Here is a 9,828-nt window from a genome sequence, read left to right on the forward strand (position 1 = left end):
TATGCCCAATAATAAAAGTCAGTCTGCTCAGAAAGAACCCTTCAGTGTACAGCACTTATAGTAAGGCAGGATGGACTCCTCCTCTCCCTCTGATGGCACCTTACCAAACTCAGTTGGATCTGCCAGCAGCTCAACTGGTGACTTCTCGGACAATCCCTCATGAGAGGAATTCATTTTCAGATTCAGGCTACCAAGATGAGACAAATCAAAATAAAATAAATATTTGGATATCTTCCCTTGAGAGGAGGATGGAAAGTATTGAACATTTGAGAATCCATCCCATAAAATCTGTGTGAAAGAGAAAAGTCTAACCCCGGCATGTTTCTAGAGCCTGTGAAAATAACAAATCAATGAGCATCAGCGTAGCACGTATGGGAGATAAGATAAGGACACTTGTTCATGGAGATGAATGGCTTCCTGATGCACGTGCAAGAAAATCCTTTGAAGACAGGATGGGGATTTATGCTCTCTGAAGTCAATGGCAAAATTCCCATTGAATCTTATCTAAGCTAGGGTGACCATACTTCCCATTTTGCCTGGGCTGGTCCCATTTTTAAGCCCTGTCCTGGCTGCCCTGAATTGTATTTTGCAGAAGCAGGTACTTGTCCTGTTGGCTTTGCAGCCTTGATCAGTAAAAAGCCAGTTGTCATAGGGAGAAAGAGTAGCAGGGCAGCAGAGATGCCTACTCTGTGTGGGGGTGGGGGGAGCAGTGCTGGGGATGGGGAGAGGCAGTGTTCAAGCATGTTGGGTGGGGGCAGGCTTCCAGCAACCAGAAAAAGCCGTAGGGGTTGAGGAGAGCCCAGGTAAGCTGCTGGGGGTGTCCCATTTTCCTTTGAGAAATATGGTCCCCCTACATCCCCATATGGTCCCCCTGAAGAAAGCATAGTGATCAAACCACTGGGGCAAAGGTGCCCAGGGTAACATTCTCCAGTTTCTTATTTTAAAACTATTTGCTTAAAGGGCACTTAGATTAAAGCCCAAATGGAAGCAGGGAAATGCTCACACTATGGTGGAGAACTTGCTTGGCTCCTACACTACCCTGGTGAAATGGGCTAGTGAAAGGACCTCTGTCCCTGCTCCCACTTCCTTTACCAAGAGGCCTCCTTGAACCTGAGGGCTCCTCTTCCACTCTCTAAAGCAGTTTATAGATTGCCAAGGGAATTTTGTTCAGTGCTGGTGAATTCTGCATGGTTTAGAGTGGAGACCTAAATGATTTATAAATGTGCAGAGGCAAGTGATCTTAACTGAGAGCCCTGTGAAAATTAAATAAGTGTCTCAGTTACATCAAAGAAGCTATGTAAGGGTTACTCATTTGAAACACTAGTGTTTCTTACAAATCCTCCAACTCCAGGTAAGAAGTAGTCTTGAGTCACGTAAATGGATGAATATAAAAAATTTAAAATTCAAATTGAATCCCACTGTTATTCATTATTGACCAATCACCGAATAAATCATTTTGTTTGTCTTTAAAGTGCTACGTTTCTGCTGCTTTGTTTTGCTGGAGTACAGACCAACACTGCTACCTCTCTGTTATCATTTACCACACCTAGGCTACGTCTACACGTGCACCCAACTTCGAAATAGCTTATTTCGATGTTGCGACATCGAAATAGGCTATTTCGATGAATAACGTCTACACGTCCTCCAGGGCTGGCAACGTCGATGTTCAACTTCGACGTTGCTCAGCCCAACATCGAAATAGGCACAGCGAGGGAACGTCTACACGCCAAAGTAGCACACATCGAAATAAGGGAGCCAGGCACAGCTGCAGACAGGGTCACGGGGCGGACTCAACAGCAAGTCGCTCCCTTAAAGGGCCCCTCCCAGACACACTTTCATTAAACAGTGCAAGATACACAGAGCCAACAACTAGTTGCAGACCCTGTATATGCAGCACGGACCCCCAGCTGCAGCAGCAGCAGCCAGAAGCCCTGGGCTAAGGGCTGCTGCCCACGGTGACCACAGAGCCCCGCAAGGGCTGGAGAGAGAGTATCTCTCAACCCCCCAGCTGATGGCCGCCATGGAGGACCCCGCTATTTCGATGTTGCGGGACGCGGATCGTCTACACGTCCCTACTTCGATGTTGAACGTCGAAGTAGGGCGCTATTCCCATCCGCTCATGGGGTTAGCGACTTCGACGTCTCGCCGCCTAACGTCGATTTCAACTTCGAAATAGCGCCCAACACGTGTAGACGTGACGGGCGCTATTTCGAAGTTACTGCCGCTACTTCGAAGTAGCGTGCACGTGTAGACGCAGCCCTAGTTTGTTTACAGGAGTAGCCATAGATCATCCAGTTCTAAGCAATATCTTTGGGGGCCATATTGTATTAAGTTGATATATTGTAGTGGTCAGGGACTGTACACCTGTCCAGATGGGAGTGTTATCACAATTCCTCCAGGACGAGACAGCATTGGGGGTTAGTAAAGGGGAATGGATTATAAGCAATCCAGAGTGGCAGTACGGCCTGGGGAATCTTGAATATATGGGTCCATAATGAGTTTTCCAGAGACCAACAAGGAAAGTGCTTTTGAGATAAAAGGTTTGCAGTTAAACTAATTCAGGACCTTCTTCCTGAGCCAGCAAAAGGATCTGCTGGCCAAGGGGGTGCGGGGTGGAGATCCCAACTCTTGTGGAAGGACAGGAGACACTTTGTCTTGCTAGGGCTCATGACATCCCTGACTCAGGGTTGGTTGGTAGGGTAGTGTTGCCTAGTGGTCAGGGCTTAGGCCTGGGACATGCAGGTGGATTGTTCGTGGTAAAGCCTGGGCCCTCTCTGTGCTCCCAGGAGGGACGAAGCCTTGGCAGCAAGGGGCAGGGATGGGAGCAGCCAGCCATCAGCACCACCAGGACCATGGTGTGCACCCTTCCAGCCCTGAGTGCTATGTGGGGCTCCTGTGTTAATTTAAAGGGTCTGGGGCCCTGGGCACCACCACTGTCACAGTAGCAGCAGTGGCAGCCAGGATCCCCAGGCCCTTTTGAATCACCAGGCTCCAGGCACTTGCCCCCTTTGCCTGTTCCCAGTCAGCAGGCCCCCTCAGGATAGTTCAGTTGGCTGGCCGTCTCCCTCCCCCTGCCCATTGAAAAGCGATGCCAATCTACAGGGATGCCCAGAAAACAATGGGATCAAGTAACCTGCATCATGTGACATTGCACCTGTTGCAGCTGGCATTGCAAACCCTTCCCAAGCACCTGCAGCGCACTGCTGTCTGGGACCAGGCAAAAGCTGCTCTCTTGGTCACGCCCAGCAGAGACCAGGAGTGCAGTGTGCCCAGGCAAGAGCTGTTTGTGCTTCAGTTAAAGTGCCTTAACTTTTGCCAACAAAACTTGGTAGCCTAGACAAGGTCTTAGTTAATGGTACAACAGGGCATCCACCCACAGGCTTCTGGCTCCCTGAGTGCTGCTTTTTTAGTAGAAGACATGCCTGTCTCCCTCTTATGCCTGGATATCGTCAGAGTGAATATTTCCCTGCCTTCAGAGTGTTCTTCCCAGCACAAGACAGCCATCCTAAGCTGGCCTGCGTTTTCCTCTGTTTGGACGCTAATAACAATGTAATCACCTTCCAGTTACCACACAGCTCAGGAGTCTTCGATCTGGAGTTTCCAGGCATAGTAATCATTAGATAATCAATTTCCTCCCAAGTACCTCCTAGGAAACACACATCACATGTATTGTCCCAAACATTCCTCTGGAGTCCCTGGCATTTTTCCAAGGTTTATCTTAGGGTCTGGCTCCTAGAAAAGTTACTTACAGTCCTACAGTAACACAAACAGTTGCATTTTTAATACAATAGATGCCAAGGGAATTCATTCACCCCATACGGTTTTAACAAGAGGTTGCAGGAAATTGTCTTCTGTCAGAAGAGCAGGCACCCTCCCCGCAGCACCCAGTTTCCTGATGCACCACACTCAGTAGCGGCAGAGGCCACGGGGACAGGGTGAAGCCAGTGGAGGCTGCAGGGGAAGGTGAGTGTGATCACACTGCACTGCCCTTAAGAAATTTTATGCCCCCACCTCCACTTTGTGCACCCTTGTTCTAGGCAGAGTGGAGAAGGCCAGCAATCCCCCTCTGCTCATCAGTCTGCCATGACCTCCTCTTGTAGACAAAAGCCTGAAAAAGTGACTATGGGATGACAGGGCAGCCCTCTGCTTTTGTTCTTTGTTCTGACTGCTACATACCACTCCCCATCACTTGTGATTTCACAGCTGCATATGGGCAGAGAAGGCCATCACTAGGGTTACAAGGAAACTTTAGGAAGCATTGCCAGATTCTGCAGAATTGTTGAACATTCCCCCCCCTCACACCTGACCTGCATGCTTCTGTTGAGATGTGTTGGAAAAACTGCAGAGTTCACTTACAAAAACACAAATAAAATGGGCACAGTTAATTGTTGCCCATGCCTGTGAAACGAAAATGGAGGTGCTGCTATCTAGTAGTTAGAGCAGGGAACAGCATGTCTGCACTCCTTGGTTCTGTTTTTGAGTTTGACATGGACCTGCCATGCAGCCTCAGCTCTTTTATGCCCCTGCTGTGTTAATATGGATGATAAGGTCTCCCCGCAGTTCCAGGTACCTATGTACTCTGTGGTAAGCCTCAACTAAATTCTGTGGCAGGCTCACTAGATACTGCAGCTTTTGGTGGAAATTCTTCACCAGCCTCAGTTCAATTTTGAAAACAGAGAACAGAATGAACCTTGAAAATGGATGCTCTGTGTAAAGCTGTATATGTAAGGATGATCATTTTTATCACTGCTATTACCACTGTTACTCTTTGCAACAATGGAAACGTTACAATTTGTCTATGTACCATCTTTGTAGCTAAAGTTATGAGTACTGGCTGTACAGTCTATTTGTGTCCCCAGTATGTTTATATTTCCTGGGGGCACCCACCAGATGGCGCTTACATCAGGGCGAGGCGGCTTTGTGTTGATGGCAGTCAAGGACGCCAACTTTCAAAGCGGGCTACTGAAGAAACTTAGCCTGTCCAGTGACAGAGAGGTATCCGTGTTAGTCCATATTCTATCAAAACAAAACAGCAGTCATGTAGCACTTCAAAGACTAACAAAATAATTTATTAGGTGATGAGCTAAATAATTTATTAGGTGATGAGCCCAGACCACTCTTCCAGAGGATGCATCACAGGCAAAAGCCAGTGACCAACCACTGTGACTCAGCAAAACATAGAGGCAAGCAATATGCTCGTGATGCTGGACTCCATCTTGACCAGTAACTTTCTGTAGATGGGGCTGTGGGCTTTGTTTGGGACAGTAAATTTCCATGTGCATGGCAGAGGCTATGAGAAGACACCTGAAACATCTCTGTGTTGCCTCTTTCCTTGTAGATAAATTGTGGATTTACAGCTAAAAGGCGCATCTTGAATGACGGACTGCAGGCCTTCCAATCTTTTGGAAGCTACCAGAGAGACTTTACAAGCCCGCTATTTGTTCCATCACTGCTACAAACTGCCCACAGGACTTTGCAATTACTTGTATGTGTACAATCTAGTAAACATTTGTAACTGTCTTCTTTTATTATTAAATCTTTAGTTCATTTACTAAGGATTGGCTCACAGTCTGATGTTTAGGTAACATCTGAGACTCATGTTGCTCATGGGATATGTGCCTGAACCTTTGGTATTAGAAAGAACCTCACATCTGAGGAAATGGGTTTTCAACAACCTCACTGCATTAGATCGGGTTGCCTGGGTGAGAGCCAAGGGCTGGCATGCTAACGGACTGAGTTATGCTAAATTATGTGTTTGACTTCTGGTTACCGACTATGCTACTGTGTAAGTTCTTTGGTTATTGGTTTGGTGAACCTAATTACAGAGTAAATCACCAGTTAGGAGGATTGTCTGACAATTGTTTCAACCTGCCCTGAGCATGGCATTATCAGTGTGGCCCTCCCAGGCATCCGGTCACGTTATCATCAGGACAGCAGAGCCTGTATCGTTTACTTTAATATTTGGTTTCTGCCTCCGGATATTTGGTTTTCAGGAGGCCACAGGTTGTCAACCTTTTTTCTTTCTGAGCTCCTGCCTCAACATGCTATAGAGGCTTCACGGCTCACCTGTGCCACAACTGGTTTTCTGCCTATAAAAGCCAGGGCTGGCTTTAGGGGACAGCAGGCAGTTCAATTGTCCAGGACCCCATGCTTTCAGTCCCCCTTCGAAGCTACGTTGCACAGGCTTCGGCTTCAGCCCCAGGTAACTTGGTGCCAGGTTTCAGCTCTATACACTGGGACTTCAGCTTTCTGTCCTGGGCTCTAGCAAATCTAATGCTGGCCATGCTTGGAGGACTCCCTAAAATGGTTCGTGGACCCCAGACCCTTGGTTGAGCACCACTGCCACAGATGATTACCTTCCATTTTAGACTTAACTGCCCACTAAGATAAATGGGGCAGCTTTCACAGCTCTGGTTTTCAGGCCGTCGGCAGGCTCAGGGAGATAATACTCCTTGCTGCTGTTTTCAAGATTTTCTTCAAAGCCACGAAGGCTGGTGGCATAATGCTTGTTACCATGAAAGCTGAGTTCTGGAACCTAATTCTGTGAGAAGAGGTGAATTCCATGGCCCCAGAACTGTGGAATACACGGCGTTCCGCCAGCAGTACCTCAGAGACAGGCCTAGAGGACTAGTTAATGGCTGTAGCATGATGTGAAGTCTTTGGACAAAAGGTACCTGAGAAATGCAGAGTATTAATGTGAGTTTGTCTATGCCAAGAAATGTAGGGCCAGGCTATGAGAGCCCCTTTCTGAAGTCCCCCACACAAGGGGTGGCTATAATCCAGCTACAGAGCACTGGGCAGTGCAGGGGTAGGGTGGAGGACGACAGTGATTCCTGCTTGCGGTGTGGTGGGGGGGGGGTGGAGTTGCCAGGCCCCTGAGCAAGAATGGGGGTGGGGGAAGCTCTATGCTCCTGGAAAGGACAGGAAGGTGGAAGGGAGGGGACTGTGGCACCTGGCCCCCTGCTCTGCCCGGAGCACACCATGCCACACTCCGACAGCAATTTGAAGAGCCCAGGGCTCTGGCTGCTGCTGCTCCTGCAGTAGCAGAGACGGTGGCCAAGAGCCCTGGACCCTTTTGAAGCACCAGGCCCTGGGGCAACTGCCCTCTGCGCTCCCCCTCCCAGCAGACAGGCCTGCTGCCTGCTGTGTTCAGGAAACACTGGGAGGTCCCCCAGGTCCATGTTGGTGATAAGCCTGTGAGTCTTTCTCTGCACAGACCCACCAGCTATTGCCACGAACATTTTGTGGGGAGGCCTGAGTGGGAAGGGTGGCAACAACTCCGCTGAGTTTATTTGAGCCTCAGTTCCACAGCCAATAGGGAGGTTCCTTTCCTAACCCAAGGGCTTGTGAATTAAACGCTCTGCTCCAGACAAAGCTGCCAACAGCCCCTTTTTACAAAAGCCGTCTCTTAATTTTTTATCTCTGTACAAGAGCAGGAGTTGCTAGGTGCTGCAAAAAGCAGCAAGAAATACCCTTCGTGATTGTAGGTGAGTACTACTTACATCTTATTATTACTACAGGTTGAACCTCTCTAGTCTGGCGTCCTCAGGACCTGACCAGTGCTAGATGAAGGAAGTTTCTGAATCACGATAGGTCAGCGTTACCTAGCAGCAGTACCAACACTTCCACGGCTTACTGGGCTCTTAGAAGAAAGATAAATTACAGCTAAGTAACAGCACAGAACACTGAGAGCCAGAACGCCTTTATGGGACCACGGGAAACTTGGCCAGGCCCATGATAAATGGTCGTCTGGCTAACTGAAGTCATGCCGGATTATGGATATTGTTGAACGAGAGAGTTTTGGACAAGAGAGGTCCAATCTGTATCTGTACAATGAGGATAATAATAATAATAATACTGGGAGTTTGGTGGTGCGAGAGATATGTCTACACTTAACAGGAGACCGGCCTGCTAAAGATGTGTGAAATCCATCTCTCTGGGTTTGGCAGTCGAGCCCCTGTAATCCTGCTGTCATGAGGCGTAAGGGAGGTTGATTGGAGAAATGCTCCCGTTGACTCCCCCCCTCAGTGAGGACAGACCTTACGGTCAACTGCAGGTACGGTGGTTCTGCAGTTGACTGTCAGGTCTAGCGCAGACCACGCCTCAGACAACTGCCTTGTTTTTGAACTGCAATATTGGCACCCCTAGCTACGGAAGACCATATTACTGTTGGTCCTAATGCAATCCAGACCTGCTCACCGAGTCTCCCTCAAATCCCTTTAGCAACGGAGGGAGCAATAGATCACTTCCTCTTGAGAGCTGCAGAAGCTGACAGTCTGCCAGGTGACAGAACACAGCTCCCACAAGGTTTCAGTGAGACAATGTTGCCATCAGACCTAAACACAGATGAAGCTTTTTCCATCCTCATAGTCCACCCTGACATTAAATTATAATCAGTACTGCACAGAGCTCCTGTGGGGATTAGGGTTTCCCCAGAGTGTCATTCTTTTTGAAATTCCCTAAACTTTCCTGTTTTCTTAAACTAGTCCCTGATTCCCAGAAATCCACTGCCCTTGTCCTGTGTCTTTCTCATCACCAACCTGCTTATTTTACTCATACCCTGATTTCTTCAGCGCCTGAGAGCTTTGCTCAACAGTGTAACCGTCAGCAGTTGCATTGCTTCATCCCACTCCGTCATTTGCAGCTTTGCAGTTTCTTGCCCACTTCTAGCTCATTCCCAGGCTATTATGTTCCCTTTAATTCTAGTACAGAAGGTGACTGCTGACTCAACTCTTCAGAGAGCATGCTTCTTTCACAGTCAGGCTGAAGCCAGTGCTGTAGCATGATTATGGGGGATTTGGGGCTGCCTTTTAAATAAGGTGTAAATTTCAGCCTTCATAAATTGCCTTCATCTCACTGCTTGTCCATGTCCATTTCTTTTAAAGCTTGTAATTTAAAGACTGATGTTCTATTTGGACTGGTCACAGAAACCAGATCAATAACCAGTGTAAACCTCTTCCTTCAGGTAATGGGTGTGTCTCAGGAAGTGACAACGCAAGCTTTCCCCATGTTGTCCTGCTCATGTAAATACTCCAGCCTTGTGCACAATTTTTTAGGGAGGAAGAGACAGAGTGTCATTTCAATGGACCAGTCAGTCCTTGCTGTCTAAGGCTAGGTCTACACTAGACCTTAAAGTCGATCTTAGATATGCAGTTCTAGCTACAGCAATTGCATAGCTGGAATTAACTTATCTACAGTTGATTTGCCTGGCTGTCCTCACTGAAGAAGGTCGATGGGAGATCGATCTCCCTTACTCCTCACAAGATTGAGGCGTACAGGAGTTGAATGTTGAGCCCTGATCATTCAGTTTTGCATCCTCCCTAGATGCGCAAAACTGAACTCCGGAAGATTGATCCTGACCGGATCAATCTCCCCAGTAGTGCAGATATACCCTAAGGTGAGAATGCCAACAAAGGGGCCTATTGCAGCCAAGCCAACTGGGACAGTTGTGTTCATTGTCCAGACCCCCATCTGGTAGGAGATCAGCTGAGACCTTCAGTTATTTTAGGGCCCTACCAAATTAATGGGCCATTTTGGTCATTTGCACAGTCACAGGACTTTTAACATTGAAAACTTCCTGACTTCAGCTACTGAATTCTAGAGTGAGCCAGTGCTGTAACCGCAGCGGTCCTGTTGGGAGTGTGTGATCCTGTTACCTTAACTTCTGCACTGCTGCTGGCGGCGGTGCTGCCTTCAGAACTCAGCAGCTGGAGGGCAGCAACGGCTGTCTAGGATCCCAGATCCTCCGGCAGGGCCGCCAGGAGCATCAGGAGTGCTTTAACCTTGCTGCCCATTGGCAGGGCCACTGACACGGGAGAGAGGCCTGTC

This window comes from Carettochelys insculpta, chromosome 18 (assembly GCF_033958435.1).
Source record: "Carettochelys insculpta isolate YL-2023 chromosome 18, ASM3395843v1, whole genome shotgun sequence".
Taxonomy (NCBI): Eukaryota; Metazoa; Chordata; order Testudines; family Carettochelyidae; genus Carettochelys; species Carettochelys insculpta.